Here is a 19,559-nt window from a genome sequence, read left to right as displayed (position 1 = left end):
GCACAGACTAACGTCAACGTCAATGCAGTGTGAATTAGCCTTAAAGTCCCAGTGAACCGGAAGTTGCAACCGACTTTACTTCAGCGTTGTGACGTTTTCAAGCAGTGTTAATTTCGTTGACGAATAATTTTCGTCATAATTTTCGTCCACGACAGTTTTTCACGGACGAAAACGAGACGATGACTAAATAAAAATGCGTTTTGAATGACTAAAACTATGACTAAAATCTACTCTAATTTTCGTCAACGAATAAAAACAATAATAATAATAATAATTCCTTACATTTATATAGCGCTTTTCTGGGCACTCAAAGCGCTTTACATATTGAAGGGGGAATCTCCTCAACCACCACCAATGTGCAGCATCCACCTGGATGATGCGACGGCAGCCATATTGCGCCAGAACGCCCACCACACACCAGCTTATTGGTGGAGAGGAGACAAAGTGATGAAGCCAATCAGTGTATGGGGATAATTAGGAGGCCATGATGGACAGAGGCCAATGGGCAAATTTGGCCAGGATGTCGGGGTTACACCCCTACTCTTTTCGAAGGACATCCTGGGATTTTTAATGACCACAGAGAGTCAGGACCTCGGTTTAACGTCTCATCCGAAAAACGAGATGAAAATGAAAGAGAGGGACGATTTGGGAAGATATCCAGTCAGAACTGCTGTCCTGTGTGGAAGATGCGCACATTTGAATTGTAATGTGCTTATCTAACTGCGGGAAACGCGGCGCTGTTGCGCACTCTACAGGCTCGCGCAGCAGCACATCTGACTGATGTGCAATTATTGAATAGCGCATATTTATGCCAAGTGATTGCTTATAAGCTAATGTTGATGAATTATGACAATGTTTACTACACGATGTTTATATGGTAGCATGTTTTAGACGGTTGTAAGAATGCATATTTATCACCCTAATGAGCAGCCTGCTACAGTGCAGACTGCAGACATTTCAGAATAAGAGTGTATTTCGGGATGGTTTATAATTATTATTTTTTTCCTGGTCATTATTGTTATTTTGTTTAAACAATAAACTGTATTTAATTTAATTTCTATTTAATTCATAGTAAACTACTGTACCTTCTGTCACAGGAAGTAAAGACTAAGAACATTATTTGACACATTATTCAATATATTTTACAAGTATAAGGGTTATTATAGTAAACTAAACCTAAAACCAAAGAAATCTCCATTACTTGAAATAAACATTAACTGAAATAAAAGATACATATATAAAAATGTAAACTTATTTTATTTCATCTAGTTTCTAAGCTCTAGCTTAACCTGAGGTATTAAAATAAACAGAAATAAAAACTTATAGACATTTAAAAGCAAAAACTAAAAGACATAAACACAAAAAATTACTAAAACTTTTAACTAGAATTACAATGAAAGCAGGAAAAAATAAAAATTAAATCTAATAAAAAAAATTAAATGAAAACTATAATAGTAGCCTACCTCCAATAATAAGTGTGTCAATCCCTGAAAAGTACTGAATTTTGCTCTTTCGCATGTTTTTGCACTTGAACAGTCAAAAACCGTCCGCTTTGGGGAGCAAAGTACAGTTGGGTGAACATAAACAGTTTGGGGAATATCAGATGTACCTATATCAGTGTATTGGATCTGTGGAAGCATTTTTATTGGAAATGCATAATGCATTACAATTTAACTAAATTAGATTTTAGTCGACTAATTCTACTGTAGATTTAGTCGACTAAAATCTTATGATATTTAGTCGACTAAAACTAGACTAAAACGAAAACAATTTCCGATAACTAAAATATGACTAAAACTAAATGGCATTTTAGTCCAAAGACTATGACTAAAACTAAATCAAAATTTGCTGTCAAAATTAACACTGTTTTCTAGTGAAACAGAATATTGAATAGAAGCAGGGGTTTTTTTAGCTCACCTCCTCTCCATCCCTCGCTCACAGCAGACTGGCGGTTTGGGGGGAGTGGATAAGGACATTCAACCCAAACTGACATCATCATCAGAGAAGGAACACCATTCCAGAGCAGATGCAAATTTTCAGAATTTGATTAAAGCTGCAGTCTGTAACGTTTTTTGGTTAAAAATGATCCAAAATCAAATTTTTAAGTTAAATTGTGATTTTTTGTGTACTTTAACATGTTACTTATGGTGTAGCGGGACTGTATGCTACCTTTTTAATGTCTACCGTTTTTAACATTACATGGTATTGCACATGTGGCTTTACTGCTGAGTGAGCTAAAGCAAATAAACAAATGTGCTCCTCTCCCATACTGGAAAATACATAGAAGAGATAAAAAAAAAAAAAAAAAAAAAAAAAATCAATAAAACAGATTAAAAAGTCACTGATTGAGTGAATTGATTATAGCAGAATACTTGATGCTAAATTGTGCAGTTCATCATGTTTTCAACTCAATTATATTTTTTTATTTATTCAAACCCCTCTTTGTTTGTGAGCCAAAACGTGGCTGATCAAGTTAGAAATAATCATCATGAGTTATATGTTTATAAAGACATTGCCCCCTTAAGTAGCTTTAGTGTTGTTAGCTACTGTTTATTAGCAGCTTGTAGTGTAGTGTATCTCCTTTCTCAAAAAGGCAGCTTGACTCTAGTTTAGATCCTTTAAAATTATGAGCAGCATGTAGCTTGGCAAGCTAGATTCAAAGTAGCTTCCCCGATGCTGGCTTACAGTAATATCTAGTAAGGGGTAATTCAACTTTTTTAATGATATTCTTTATTAATCTATTCCTAGTTAATCCACTCCAAACTGTAATACCCTGACTGAGGGAAGTCTGGAATGATTTGCGGCTAAATCTATTCTTAGCTGATCTGTTCTTGACAGCGCCATTGGAGCTGGAGGTTAAGCTGTCCGTGAGAACAATCATTTTAGAATGGGAGTTCATGTTTCTGTGTTAATTTCAGGGTGACCCCATAATTACTCGGAGACATTGCACTGTCATCATCTGTGAGTTCAGAGCCTTATCCCACAATTCCCTCTGTTCATCCTGCTAAAGTAGTTTTGAAAAAGTATGTGCGTGAGTATTTTTGTATGTGCAAGACAGAACTATTCATAGGGGTCTGGCAGAGTCCAGCTTAACTGCGATAACACTAAACTGTTTCCATACACCCTAAATAACAAGACAGCGAGTTTCTGGTCAGAAAGAATATATAAACGAAGATGGATAAGGCTGTGTTCGAAACTGCATACTACCATAGTGCTCATACTATCTATACCGTATGCGCAGTATGCATTCATTATGACCTAATACATTTACAAACAGTGAAGTATTCAGAGCATACTAGCGTAACAATGTATCCCACAATGCACCTATGTTACGGCACCAATAGCGGGATTCAAATTATTACAATAGATTTTTACTGAAAAGGGCAGCTTGACTGTAGTTTATTATGTGTGTGTATATGAGAGCAGCATATATATAAACATAAATATAAATACTCAATACAGTATTTAGAATTTACTGTGAAGTAACCAGTATGCTAGCATTCCATTCTACACAAAGCCTGTTTGGGTTTATTTCCCAAAATGCACCCCTCAGGTCACAGCATGATAAAAAAACAATCAACTAAACAAACCCATGAATAATCAAATAAAAGTCATTAAAGAAGGCTTTAACGAAGCAGGAGGAGATGCTATTGATGAATGAATGGAGACTCAGGACACGACTCAGCGGGAAGATAGATAGGTGTGAAAAACAAAAGATAAAAAAACACAACAACAACTCACATCTCAACCTCTGTTTGGTCAGACAATCAATATATCACCATGGAAACCAGCCTCTTTTTTTTTAGAGGAAAAACATACAGATAAATATAAAGCAGATTACGTTTACGGGTTCTACTAATACATTTGGTGATTTACTCATTTTAATTTCACCTTTGAATTTTACCTAATGTGCTAAAAAAGGTCAGTGAGGACGTTAAGTTAATAAAACTGTATGTTTTCCATTAGTCAGTCTGGTCTGTAACGCCTACCCTACAGCTGACTGCCGTGACTCACGGCTTATTCACAGCACTGCCTTTTAGTTTATTAAGTCCTTTTACACCAATTTGTTTCAATCCCACCTTTTTACACCACATGAGGACAAACTGTCCTGTTTCGTTGTGTGGGTTGTGTGTGAGCGTGTGTGTGTGTGTATATGAGAGAGAGAATAGATGTCTCTTTCATTCTCCGAAATAGCCTCTGCCTTCGTAGTACTGCGTATGTATGTGTCTGAGAGTTCATAAAAAGTGTAAAAAATAAATACGTTAACAGTTTACATAAATAGAAATGACAAAATAAAAATGGAAGGGAACCCCCTCTATATTCAGCACCTGGCAAAAATAATTTTGGACATATACAGTGCCCTCCACTAATATTGGCACTCTTAGTAAACATGAGCAAAGACAGCTGTGAAAATAAATCTGCATTGTTTATTCTTTTGATCTTTCATTAAAAAATGTGCAAAATTCTAACCTTTCATTAAAGTAAAACAATTGAAAATAGGGGGAAAATCTCATTATGAAATACATTTTTTACTCCAATGCATGTCGGCCACAATCATTGAAACCTCTAGAAAATCTTATGAGTAAAATATCTCCGAAGTATATTCCCATTCATATTTACTTTTATTTTTTTTATTTTTTTTTAGCACACCAGGGTGACTAGGAGCATGAAATTGTCCAGCCATGACTTCCTGTTCCACAAGAGTGCAAATATGAAGAAATAAAAAGGCCAGATTCCCTTCATCATTCATCACAATGAATAAAACCAAATAATATAGTTCTGATGTGATAGATTGTTGAGCTTCACAAAATAGAAAGTAAGCTGTAAAAAAATAGCTAAATCATTGAAAACTCCCATTTTCACCATCAGGGCAATAATTAAGAAGTTCAACTAAAGATGTTACAAATCTGTCTGGAAGAGCACTGTGAGGAGGAGTTTGAGTGGCCAAAGACTCTCCAAGGATCACAGCTGGAGAATTGCAGAGATTAGTTGAGTGTTGGGGTCAGAAAGCCTAAAAAGAAAAAAATATCAAACAGCACCTACATCACCACAGGTTGTTTGGAAGGGTTTCAAGAAAAATCCTTCGCTCATCCAAAAACAAACTCCAGCATATTCAGTTGTCAGACACGACTGAACTTCAAAAGGGACCTGGTTCTATGATCAGATGAAACCCACCAGATGGGTTTGGTGCAAACAGGGATAAAAAGTACGTCCCATGCCCATGGTTAAATATACTGCTGGATCTTTAATGTTGTGGACCTATTTTTTTTCCGCTGGAGATCATGGACGTCTTGTTCAGATACATGGTATCATGGATTCTAGTAAATATTAACAGATAAAAAATCAAAACCTGACCGCTTCTGCTAGAAATCTTATAATGGGCCGTGGTTGGATCTTCCATCAGGACAATGATCCAAAACAAACATCAAAACCAACACAAAAATGTGTCATTGTACTTGTACTTTTCATTGCACTAGGTGGTGAGTGCGCTCCAGTGTGGCAGCAGAGCGCGAGTTCAGTCTCCAGAATAAAATGAAAACGATGCGCTTGATTACACACAGACGAGCACCCAGTTTAAGTCAATTTTATAATAATAAAGTTACTTATGCATGCTTACTTAATTAAGTTTTGTTATTTTTCTTGCTGACTAAGTTTATTGTCAATGAATGGCTTTTCTGAGGTATAACGTTACGTGACATTGTTTGCAACACTGTTTGAACTGACGTGATACAGATAAGCTACTGTATCTTTCAACATTTTTTTGATTTTCATTCATATTTATTTCGTTCTGTGTAGTAAAGAGGAAAGGATGATCGCATTCACTCACAATCCATTACAAGTGTTCAAGATGAAAACTGAGAAGTGACGCAGTCTTTAACTTTCTTTTCATAATATAAATAAATGCATAGCTATTCCTATTTGCTTATCCTGTAAGTTTGTGAATAAAAATGAAAATGTGGACAAAATCAGAAGCTATTAAATGGGTAATTATTGATTATGATAGATTTTTTTACAATCCTGTCCATCAAAATGACGCGAAATGCAAGTCTAACGCAACCTCTGATATATATATATATATATATATATATATATATATATATATATGTGGTGATTTACCACCGTGGTAGTAAAAATTTGCCACCATCACAGCCCTAATGAATGATCAAAAGGATAAACAATGCAGATTTATTTTCACAGCCATCTTTGCTCATCAGTAAAAAACGCGTTCCGGGAGGTGGGAAAAATGGGAACGCAGGGGCACTGTGATCGCAAAGGCCACTTTCACGATCAAAGGGGCAGGGGCTCAAGCCACCCCGGCACCCCCCCTCTGTCCACGCCACTGAGGATAGAGACCATATTTAATTCATTTTCATTATATAATGAATGAAAACAAGGCTATGAACAAATCTACTTTTTTAACTCAAGTTTTCCAGAGTTATTTTGTCCTAATAATAATTGTATTTTCAAATTTTGTGGTGATTGACAACAGCACAACCCACTGCACAGCCTCGATTTTATTTTCATTCAATTAAATGCTGTCTACCTCAAGTAAGGTCCATAAGGCATAATACTACATTATACATTCAGGCTTCAAGTAAAGCATTTTCTTTGTGGATGCTGGTTGCATCAGAGTTGATTGTCTATGCACCAAGATACACAGATTTTCCTCTTTTTCTGTCTTTTGTATCAAATTCTGTCTCTGGCATCATTAAATCCAGCCCCTGTACAGTATAGGCCTGCCAAACTACATGCAGACAGTCATGCCAAATTCCCCAGCAGACCCCACACACATCCACGGCTTAAAAAGCAGCTCCAGCTCTCGCCAACACCCCTCGCCGATCCTCCCACCTCAGCAAGTTAACCCACACATGAAAGCGAGTGAGACGGGAGAGGAGAGCCAGGCTGCAGTCTCCTGAGGCCACTCTCTTCTGTTTAGAGGCACCCACAGCTTTCTGAGGGAGGGATTAAACCTTCACTGCTAGCCAAGCTAACTGGCCCTAACCGAGGAGCTCAGAAGACAGAGCTTTGGCTAAAAAGACCAAATTCCCCAGTGGCACATGCTTGCATCTGTGTGCACTTCCGTATGAATGAGCACAGTGCTTATATGCAGGTTTAAAAATTGAAGACTATGTGCAGTTAAAGAGGTGATGTTTACAAAATGTAACCATAGTGTTTTTGTATGATGTCCCTTAAGCTATACAGGTAGAACATGGTGCTGTCATACCAAAGATACATAGATACTGATCAAATGTACACGTCCCTCTGGATAGAAGCATCTGCCAAACCATGAAAATGTAACACTACTTGTAACACTACCTGAGTACTACATTTTTTAGATACAACAATGATTTGAGGTACCTTACAGCAGGGGTTTTCAAACTAGAATCCAGGAACCACCCCACCCCCCAAATTGTGAGGAAATTATTTTTTACACTTCCGTTCCCCAAATTTGATACTATTTTTTTCCTAAAGACAGAAATGTGAATGTAAATTGAATGTGAGAGGTATCCAGTGTCATCCACTTCCAGTTATTTTACCTGTACATAAACAGACTGTTATGCTGCTTGATTTTGCAAACTGGTATTTTCATATCATATTATTTTAATGCATTGCCATATTCATAAAGACACTGGTTTAAGTGAAAATTGTTTTACCATTTACTGCACTTTGTTATTCTTCTAGTTATTTACCTAAAGCAGCAAATGAGTCTAAAAAAAAGCTTACTTCCACATTACAAAATAAGGTGGATGGTACTGTTTAAAGTCCCTGTAAAGTCAATTCTGAGAATTGCTTCTAAACACATTATAAATGTTACAAATGTATTGCTAAAACACATTACAAAGACTGTGAACTATGTAGTACTGAATTGTGGAGTTAGACTGTTAAAGGTGCCCTCGAATGAAAAATTGAATTTATCTTGGCATAGTTAAATAACAAGAGTTCAGTACATGGAAATGACATACAGTGAGTCTCAAACTCCATTGTTTCCTCCTTCTTATATAAATCTCATTTGTTTAAAAGACCTCCGAAGAACAGGCGAACCTCAACATAACACCGACTGTTACATAACAGTCGGGGTGTACGCCCCCAATATTTGCATATGCCAGCCCACGTTTCCAACATTATAAAAGGCATTAGACAAGGGCAGCCAGTATTAACGTCTGGATGTGCACAACCAAATCATCAGACTAGGTAAGCAAGCAAGAACAATAGCGAAAAATGGCAGATGGAGCAATAATAACTGACATGATCCATGATAACATGATATTTTTAGTGATATTTGTAAACTGTCTTTCTAAATGTTTCATTAGCATGTTGCTAATGTACTGTTAAATGAGGTTAAAGTTACCATCGTTTATTACTGTATTCACGGAGACAAGAGAGCCGTCGCTATTTTCATTTTTAAACACTTGCAGTCTGTATGATGCATAAACACAACTTCATTCTTTATAAATCTCTCCAACAGTGTAGCATTACCCGTTAGCCACGGAGCACTATCAAACTCATTCAAAATCAGAAGTAAACAATATAACAGTATACAATACTCACGTAATCCGACGCATGCATGGCCGCATGCATGACAGACACTTTGTAAAGATCCATTATGAGGGTTATATTAGCTGTGTAAACTTTGTTAAGGCACTGTTTAAGGCAAGCGCGAGCTCTGTGGGCGGAGAGCACGGGATTTAAAGGGGCCGCAGCATAAAATCGGCGCATTTATAATGATGCCCCAAAATAGGCAGTTAAAAAAATTAATAAAAAAACATCTATGGGGTATTTTGAGCTGAAACTTCACAGACACATTCAGGGGACACCTTAGACTTATATTACAAATTTAAAAACATAATCTAGGGCACCTTTAAACAGTTTTTCACCAATTCTGTGTTCAGGATTTTTTGGGCGGGGCTAAAACAGTGGCTCGATGATGCACTGGAGCCACCGAGCATGGCCCCGCCCCCAACACTATAATAACAACAGTGTATTAGCATCAGTGGCTCGCCCGCTCAATCACGAGTTACTGTCACTACCGTTAGTTACTACAGCCTACATTTTGCTAGCTAACTATGCCTTCATCACGCACATGCATATTAGCTGGCTGCGATAATATACAAAACAGCTTGGTCTCCTTATTTAAATTTCCTAAAAACGATGATATGAAGAAGAGGTGGATTAATTTATACTATTAACTGATAATCTGCCTTCATTTGTGAGTGGGGCTGAACTGAATATCTTCTGCCTCAGCCTTCATCCTCCCATCCCACCAACAACTGATGATATGGGGCCGGACCGACTATCTCCCGTCTCGGCCTTCATCCTCCCGTCTCGCGGCGCCAACATCTGGTGCCACAGTCAGCAGTATGTGCCCACCAGTGTAAGGCCATGTTCACACAGCAGCAGAATACGGTTGTCAGTCCTGTATTTGAGTCTTTAATATGGTTACGTTCACACGCAGTACGGTTATTTACAGGAGTGACAACCGCATTCTATAACAGAACTCACACCTGTAAATTTTCAGGACTCGCAACTGCATTCTCCGAAATTCCGTGCTGTGTGAGAAGAGCCGCTCTTCTAAGTAGGGCCCTATAATTTCCGCGATCACGGAATCGTGGACGGAATCGCGGAATCCAGTCATAAAAACGGAATTTACTATATAACGTGGAATGTCACGGATTTGTCAAATTTTTGATGAATGAATTAAAAGCAGGTCAGTACACGTAAATTAAATCGCGATATAGACTAGTGACTGAATATTAAACCGCAAAAAGACTATTTAAACATGAATCCTGCATGCCTGTGTGCCTCTGAAATGAATGATGCGGAAGCGCAGTTTCATTTACCTCACACCGCCTCACACATAATCGCGCGGGCGCACGCACGATGAAGCATGTGCGACACTCGCAGTGTTTTCGTCCTCTGTCGCCTCACTATATGAACGCACAAATTCTTCTCCAGAGCTGCTCTGAAAGTCACTTCATCAGCATTTAACCGCTTCATTTGAGAAAACTACGTAATAAATACAGAGAAACTCAAAGCTCTAGGCAAACCGTCAAAATAAAAATTCGATTTAACTTGACAGAAACATATTACTGTTGTAAAGTAGAATTTAGATTAATTAATTTAATAATAAATTATTAAAGTATATTTTAATAAATAAATTTAATCTCTTAATTTATTTTTTTAAAATAAATAATAAAAAAAAAAAATTTAATCTCAGTGTTTCTTCCATGTTTTAATTTTAACAGTAAAGCTCTGTTGTGCAGCACATTGTTTGACAAAAAAGTTTAATTTCATGATTAAAAGATAAATTGAATGGTATGCGTTCATTTGATTGCCAGAAAAAAATTAAATACACAACAGAACTTCTGAAGAAAAAAAAAAATCATACATTTTTTTAATTAATTAATATTGTTGTTTTTAAGAATTCAATTAAGTAGACATGCTTTTTGATTATTAAAATGGAATTAAACCAATAAAATGGAATCCAGAAAACAGAATTTGGTAAAAATAAAATTTGAGGGGAAAGAATAAAACGTAGGGCCCTAAAAAAATGTAATTTTTTTGTTAAACTTTTATTAAATTGTTGGTAAATTGGACAAGATTCATTATTTCAATAAATTAGACATGCTTTTTGATTACTAAAATTTAATTTAACCATTAAAATGGAGTCAAAAAATAAATAAAACGGAAAAAAACGGAATCCAGAAAAATTAAAATGGAAAAAATGGAATTTGGGAAAAAATAAAACAGATTTTATAGGGCCCTATCTAAGGTGTTTTGAGTGTGGTTTCGCTTTCGTTAACTTACAGCGACGGAGATATGAGTTGTTAGATCCAGTCACTGTTCTCCACCAGAGCGGCTCCCATCAGTTTTGTGTTTCTTTTTGAAATTCAAATGCTATGTCATGTGCGAGACATCGCAAAGTACGTGATACACGAGTGCAATGGTTAAAGACCATTTAACGGGCTAGCCCGTTTACATTGATGTTGCTGTTGGTTAATGAAGTTTGAATGGATAAACTCGTGGCTCAATTGGTCTCTTGTCATGTCAAAAGTGTTGAGACTTTTCAGTTTTATGGATGTTGCTATCTTTAATATTATGTTGGTCACTGTCGTTATGGTTACTAGTAAGAGAATATGGGCTTGACTCTCGCTGCATGTTCATACAGACAGTGTTCCAGATGCTGTGTGAACGGGACATTTCGAGACTCACACCTGTAAGTAAATGCCGTTGTCAGTCCCAAAAACTGAGAGTGTGAACATTGCCTTGTGTGCTTATGTTATAATTAGTAGGTAGTCCACAGTAACTCTACTTAAATTTGCAACCCTCTAACATGATTCTTTTGTTTATATGCATCAGTATGTTTGACTCATTAGACAAGTAAGTTGAGAGAGACGGCATCTTTCTCGCGAGTAGGTGTGGTTTCAGTGCCGACAGCGGACACTCTCCCAGTGTTTGAGAGCTGAGAACACTGCTTATTTTTGAGAACTTATTCATTTACTTGTTTTTACTGGTGTTTTATTATTATTATTTTTTTAATCATTCAAATTTGGCTAAGTGGTTAATAACATTTTTCTGTGGTGAGACAAACTCAGAACACATATTTTAATATTGCTTCACAGGGACTTTAAATACTATGATATACGAATGTGGTAATCAAATGGCAATGGCATGATATTCTCTGAAGTATGTTTTTGGTAAGGGAAGTTGTACTTTATAATCATTAATTGACTCTTTGCACATTTGAGGTTGTCGCAGTCAACTGGGGATTGCTAAATTTGTCCAAAATTATGTCTACGCATCACTTCCATAGGCTCTATCTTCTGCACCTACTTCACATTTAATTCAATTCTCTCTCCCTCTCTCTTTCGCCCTCAGAGGGGAAATGAACCTGATCTCTGGCATCTGGTCTTGTTAGATGGATGTAAGGCGCATGAGGAGAAGGTGTATGAGCGAGAACCAATAGAAACAGGTGAAACAGAGCCACGCTCGTTGCTGAGATGTTGGCCGTTCCTGTGAGTGTATGTGAACCCTGAGGAAAGGGGGGGCTGTGATTTAACTCAGGGTCTGGGACAGCCTGGATGGGCCCCATCCATCTTCCAAAGTAATTACGCATTGACGCTCCCCATTGGAGGGGGACGTAGGCCTCTCCATGGCTTTATAAATCACCACTCGCTACAAGTAGCAGGCCAGAGGGAGAGAGATGAGCACTTTAACAGTAACACTGTGTTTTTAAGCTTAAGGTGAAAAAAAAATCAGCAACCACTGACATGCAATCCAGTCTTTTTCGTTGCTTAGCCTTTTAGTTTATGGGTGTACAATAGAGATACATTTTAAAGGGAAAGAGAAATTCAGCTCACTGTACATGAGCATCACTCAGTGAACTGTAACGGTGTACTTTTCTGCCTTTAACATCACACTCCTGTCCTCAGGGGATGTTTGGACATTTTCTCAGCCATGTTGTCTTTCAACACAGTTACCACTAAACACAGCACGAGTCAAGTTCTCGGGCGTCCTGTCTGTCTCCGTCCCTCTCCAGACAGAGTGATTGGTGGCACTGGTCCCAGCTGGGCTGGCATATTGATTGGGGGTCGAGAGGCTGGCCCGGCCCGATTTGTTTCCCTCAGAGACAGGGCTGTCAGTCAGCCATGCTGTACGCCTGGTTTAATGGCAGTAGCTATGAGAGTGATTGAAGTACATGGGTGATCCCTCTGCTAACATGGTGATATGCTATCAGCCTTTTGGGACTTCAGCTATTCTGTCTTTCCTTTTCAAAATAATGGGTTGTGAGAGAGAGTGAAGAAAAGGATGGGGGGAAAAAAAACCCTCCTTTGGTAAAAGGCGGATTCTGGTCATGTAATCAAGAAATAGAGACATAATTCCTAGCAAAGATATTAGGGACTGAAAAGCCAAGAGTCTGTCTAGACTTATTCTTTATGGTCAAAGTGAAGAGCCAAAAACTACATCATCTTAGGCCGAGAAATATTTCAGATTTTAAGCCACACTGTTCATGAACTTTAAATGTGACCAGAAAAAAATTAATGCTGTACTCTAAGTGATGACTTGTTGTGCAGCAATCAAATGCAATTTTGGCAGCAAGAGAAACTAGGCAGCTTCATTTAATTTCTGGAGCTGGCCCATCAACATGCCTGCTCTAAATCTGTCGCTGTCCACGAGGAGAAGGTGCTGAAACATCTACGGGCTGTGCTGGCCAGCTTTGAGAGCAGTTATGAAATCTCTTTTTTTTTTTTCCATGTTGTTTCTACCACCAAACATTCTGTATTACTTGTATACAGTGGGCTATAATTTCTGCAACATTTAGATGCACTGGTGTGAGACATAAAACATTGCTGTGTGTGTAGCAATTTTTCTCTTGTCATTAACCTTTCTCGCATTATACAATGGTCATTTTAATGATTCTTGCACACGACTGAACGATGTTCAGGTGCTGGACAATTACACATGGAATTTTAGCTGCCTGTTCAAAATAAAACAAAGTCTACAAGGCACATTAACACTTTATTGAATACAAATTTATAGAGCCATTAGTTCTATAGCCCAACTTAAAGGTCAAACGAGAAGTAATGCAGTTAAATTTCAAATTGCTCAACACATCAACACCAGAACATGTTCGAGAGATCTTCTGTAGATTAAATTTGTCTAATCAGTTTAAATGGATCATTTTAGCATATAATATAATCTGAGGGAAGGCATAAATAATACTGCACAGCAAATTTTAACACATGCAAAAAGAAAACAAAAAAAAACCCCAAAAAACATAGCATTCTCTGCTGGATTTGAATGTCAATGCACAAGTTGTTGATGAGCTCTCAGTCAGTAACTGATCAAATGATACATTCTGAGTATGAATGACTCAACCAGCAAGATAATCAATAGTCAGTATTCATTATTAATTCAGGTTTATAATGCCATATTCTTCATTCTCACATTAACACAGGAGGCATGCTGCGTGATGACACACATGATCAGAAGTAAGCTGATCTCTACTATATATTCGCACACCATCCAATGCACCTGTCATTACTGCCGGGTTTCTCAAAAAAATAGTTGCCAGAGCAGCTTGTGTTCACTCCATCTGTAGCATAAATGGAAAAGCCAACATATTGAGATTGACACAAAATAACAGCATTACAAAACAATGAAAGGAACACTGGCCTTAATTTTTTTACAAGCTTTTAATCCTCATAGAAAGGCGACAGCTGCACATAGTACTCATGTTGATAGCGATATATAGGAAAAAGAGGACAACTGAACTCTTAAAACAGGCTATATTTCGCATTTTTGTGAAAGTTAATTACCTCCTAAAAGTGCCACAGGACCTACACAAATAGAACTGAAGGATCACAGTTCCATTTTTGAGTGAGACCAAACCTGAGCCTATTACAGACAGAGTTTGTCTTGAATGTAGGGCCATATCCCAACCATCAAAAGTCTCTTAGAGGGTTAGTTCACCCAAAAATTAAAGTTACCTAATAATTTACCCCCTAGCCTTCCTAGGTGTATTTGACTTTCTTCTTTCAGCCAAACACAATCAGAGTTATATTAAAAGTATCCTGACTCATTCAAGCTTTATATAATGGGACTGATTGGAGCATGAGTTTTTAAAGTGCAAAAACTTACTCCACACGGCTCCGGGGGGGTTAATAAAGGCCTTCTGAAGTGAATCAATGTGTTTGTGTAAAAAGTTAAAACTTTTTGGATGCAAGTCGAATGCGTATGGCTGTCGTGCCGGAAACTCATTATTTTACTTTTTAAGGTTTTAAATAAGGATATTTGTCTTACACAAACGCATCATTTCACTTCAGAAGGCCTTTATTAACCCACCAGAGCTGCATGGAGACCATTTTATGATCGATGGATGCACTTTTTGGACTTCAAAAACTCATCCTCCAATCAGTCCTATTATAAAGCTTGAACAAACCAGGATATTTTTTAAAGGTGCCCAAGAACATTCTTTCACAAGATGTAATATAAGTCTAAGGTGTCCCCCTGAATGTGTCTGTGAAGTTTCAGCTCAAAATACCCCATAGATTTTTTTAATTAATTTTTTTAACTGCCTATTTTGGGGCATCATTAACTATGCACGGATTCAGGCTGCGGCCCCTTTAAATCTCGCGCTCCCTGCCCCCCCGAGCTCTCGACTATAAAACAGTGCATAAACAAAGTTCACACAGCTAATATAACCCTCAAATGGATGTTTACAAAGTGTTCGTCATGCATGCTGCATGCATGCTTTGGATCATGTGAGTATAGTATTTATTTGGATGTTTACATTTGCTAATGGGCTAAAGCTAACATTACACACTGTTGGAGAGATTTATAAAGAATGAAGTTGTGTTTATGCATTATACAGACTGCAAGTGTTTAAAAATGAAAATAGCAACGGCTCTCTTGTCTCCGTGAATACAGTAATAAACGATGGTAACTTTAACCACATTTAACAGTACATTAGCAACATGCTAACAAAACATTTAGAAAGACAATTTACAAATATCACTAAAAATATCATGTTATCATGGATCATGTCAGTTATTATTGCTCCATCTGCCATTTTTCGCTGTTGTCCTTGCTTGCTTACCTAGTCTGATGATTCTGCTATGCACATCCATACATCCTGCCCTTGTGTAATGCCTTGAACATGAGCTGGCATATGCAAATATTGGGGGCGTACATATTAATGATCCCGACTGTTACATAACAGTAATTCTAGGGCACTTTTAATTTAACACTGATTGTGTTTGGCTGAAAGAACAAAGTCATATACACCTAGGATGGCTTGAGGGTGAGTAAATTATGGAGTAATTTTCATTTTTGGGTGAACTATCCCTTTAAATCTCTTGAAGCTTGGTGCACAAGTTTCTGGGAACTTTTGACCATTGAAAACATGGGGTGAGGGGAAACAGATCATGTTGCAGAGAGACCAAGACAATCAACATTCAGAATGAAGAGAGGAAGCGTGAGGAGGAATCTTGGGGAGGTTTCTTGATGTGATTACACTGGGCAGCACTCGACTATGTTTAACACTCAAGGGCGGGAGGGTCCACACTAAAACCCAAGATCAATACGCAATTTTACAATCATCACCTCGTCCATAATTGGCTTGAAATGAACCTGCAGAATGTCAATATCAGTTCAAGAGTGTCACCGTTTACTTGAGTCTTCTTGTACCGGCGGATGAGTCATTAAACATACACCCTTGACAAACTCCTACTATTCAACATAATTTTTTTGGTGCAGTTTCCACTCTAAAAACACACTGCAACAAAGCCAGATGCTCACCTTCAGGGCAACTTACTGTGCCTGAAATAGGACACATTTTACATTCTGTAATTAATTCGTAACGCTGGATTTATGCCATTAGGGTAAGATAATGAAAGAAGGCAGCACACTTAAAGTGCACAGAAGCTTTACTAAACCTGAGAGCTTAACGGAACGAATTCTGACTAAATCAAGGAATACTGGGTGGAAAATGACCGTCCATTCGACTGTCTGATCCTGTCACTGCTGGGTTTGTTTGGAGTTTTTCCACGACTAATGAACCTCCATCACTCCTCTAAAGCTGCAACGTAGCCCCAGCTGTGATTTGGGTTTCCAAACAAATGAATAATTAAATACAGTTTTCAGAACAGCAGGGAAAAACTGCATCAGTCTTTTTTTCCAAGTGACATGAATCTGTTTTCCCACCAAAATATTCATTAAACATGTCATTTAAAAAAACAGTTATTCCCCGAAAACCACAGGCTGAACCGCTGACTTCACTTGTGTGTTTCTCCTTTTACTCCGGTCCTTTTTCTACATCTCCCAGTTCCTTTCAGATTCAGGCTGTGCACTGAAGAGCGAGGGAGCGCCATGTTCTAGGCAACTTTAAAGCTCAGCACCATCCTAAAAAATATCTTACTGACGGATTACAGGTTCTTTCAGACCTGAGCAAAACTCAAGATGAGTGGACACTCTGGCCTTTTCATTGCTATCCAAGATAGAACTCAGATGTGGCATTTAGCATGTCTATCTGTGGATTCCAGACTTCTAAAGGACAGGGATTATTTGAGAGAGCTGTAAAGTCAGTCCAGAGCTTCTCTAACAAAATGTCTCTGCATCAGTCACATAGGACAGACAGGAAAGCTGACTCAGCACTCTTCTGAAAGGTACGCTAGATGCTCCCTTCTTGCAGGTACACACCTTTCCGCTCCAGGTAAAGTTATGAGAGGAGATTCCTGTAGCACGGAAGCTTTATTAGTGCATTTACAGCTCAGAACAATGGCAGGACTCTCTCGGGCAACGGGCACCACATATCATGCGTGGAGGCTGAAATATAGATCTAGACGGGAGAAGGCTGTCAGGTTCAGCCGATGATTCATTGCTTGTGGCGATGCTGTCTACAGTGAGTGGATCATGCTGGGACAGAGATAATGGCACACAGATGTCTGAGCACATCAGGCCACACAATCCAACAACCGCAACTTCACTACAACACAGTGAAGTTCAGAAAGCGTGTACCGCAATCAGACACTGCTGCAGAAAATCAACCGCTACCAACTCACAGGTCATGGCCGCTTTGAAAGACGTTGTGGAAAGGGTTGTGTGACACTTCAAGGAGACCAATGGTAAATAACACTCGCTTTTGCGATGCATAAACATTCATAAATGCTTATCTGGACAATTGCATGCTCAAATGCTGTGTCCTAGGACAAAGAGATAAATGTTGAATAAAAACTGTACTTTAGCACAACTTCACTGACATTGAGTTTACAAGACTAGGCAGAGGTCAGTCTTTTGTGAGAGATGAAAGCTTTCGAATAAATTCCGCATGGACACAGAATACTGTCTGACAAATACTGTTGTGCATGTGTGAATGAACAAAAAAAAAAAAAAAAAAAAAGTGCTGACCTTGGGTGTTCTTTGGAGCGAAAAAAGGGAAACATTGTTACCATCATCATGAATTCTTAATATAATTATCTCTCTTTTGCATAAGTGAATAAGTAAAATTACAACTGTCCATCATGAACCAGACAGTAACACCAAACAATAAGGATGTTTCTGATTTATTCACAAACCCCCTTTTAAAGGGACCAAGTCTAAAACCCATCTCTTTCAGCTTTGCCCAGTGCTCAGAGGATTTTAAAGTTTTATAAGGCTGCAGTGCATGTGAGTGCTTCCCAAGACGGCATACACACACTAACGACAGGCAGCACAGAGGGCACATGGAGGGGGTTACATCAAGCTAACACTGCACTTTTCTTCATTATTTACCTGATCTGAGGCCTGGGCCAGCCTGAAACACAAGCATTTTTCCATCCTTCTTACATCACAAGTGCTCCAGCCCTAGTTACAGTATATAGCACTCTGCATTGTTCTGCTCATAATAACGAAGGCCATTTGCCTTGACTTCAGGGCATTCCGGCTGTGCTTCATCCATCTATCAACATATTGTAAGACTCATTAAAAATCATGTTTGTTGTGGGCATTCAGTTGAGCACAGTAGAAAGATGATTAAATGGAGGGATGAGTGTTTAGAAGGATGATGGTCCACTTGTAGCAATAGAGCAAACAATGCAAGACCCTAAAGTTAAAGCAGAGCTTGTGCAACAAATTATCATTATCTGTCAATATGACTGAAATGGTGTTTTGATGTGACGGTAATATCAAGGGTTGCATTAGTCTTAGCAAGTGCTTTGTTGTGGCTTCTTGACATGTTCTTTGTATTCTGCTCTTGAAATGCAAAAAACACAATGGTCAGCGAAATAAATGTACAGTATGATAATAAATATTTTATTGAATTACTTGTTTTCCTTCAAAATCATCACTAACATTTTCCTGGTCTAAAACTTTCTTTTCTTTCTGGGAAGTTATTAGCTAATTTTTATCTGTCAAAATGATCAACGGCATTTTGAATTAGCAAATGTTACTAAAATTCTGCAAATGACAGAATAAATTCCAAAAGATCGGATCCACCCTTAAATACTTGCTCTTGCCAGCTATAATTCCATAGATATTTTGTCCTCTTTTGAGTGGGTCACCAACCAGAGGGGGTTTTGTCTTTTTATCTCGTGTAAAACAGTATGATGGATGTGAACAGTAGCTCACATGAAGGCTCAAGGCCGAACGCTCCACACAGACACATGCTCTGAAATCAACTACTAGTTTTTCCTCAATCCACGTGAGGGACTGCAGCAGAACTCCAGCAAAGAACAGAAAGCTTTGAGCAACACTCACCTCTGCTACATCATACAAGGACAGCAGGCAGATTTAGAACCACTAAACGATCTACACCAGGTCATATAAGACATTAGACCGATCAACCAGCACTTGGAGTGAGGAACGGGCATATCCTCAGCCTTCAGGAGAACAGAGGACTCCTTGTCTGCGCTGAATTCTGCCATTGACAGAGCACTGCCCAACAACCACAGCATATAAATGTGCCCCTCTATGGGAGCCAAGCCATCCTAATACACCTCCATACCTATGTGTGCATGGGCGTCGTGAGTGTGCAGTTGGGTTAGGTGGGTTGTCTTTGCTCCTTCCTATCTCACACTTACGTA

At 38.3% G+C, this 19,559-nt stretch overlaps 1 protein-coding gene across 2 annotated transcripts in view; it reads right to left on the bottom strand.

Annotated features, from left to right (window-relative positions):
• The window catches only part of nlgn2b (neuroligin 2b), a 106,860-nt gene that overhangs the window by 86,019 nt on the left and 1,282 nt on the right, over nucleotides 1-19,559 (bottom strand). The gene's annotated exons all lie outside the window — the stretch shown is intronic.

Source organism: Megalobrama amblycephala, linkage group LG2 (genome assembly GCF_018812025.1).
Source record: "Megalobrama amblycephala isolate DHTTF-2021 linkage group LG2, ASM1881202v1, whole genome shotgun sequence".
In the NCBI taxonomy this organism is placed as follows: Eukaryota; Metazoa; Chordata; class Actinopteri; order Cypriniformes; family Xenocyprididae; genus Megalobrama; species Megalobrama amblycephala.
Note: the sequence above shows the minus strand (reverse complement) of the source record. Positions and strands in the feature narration are given on the sequence as shown.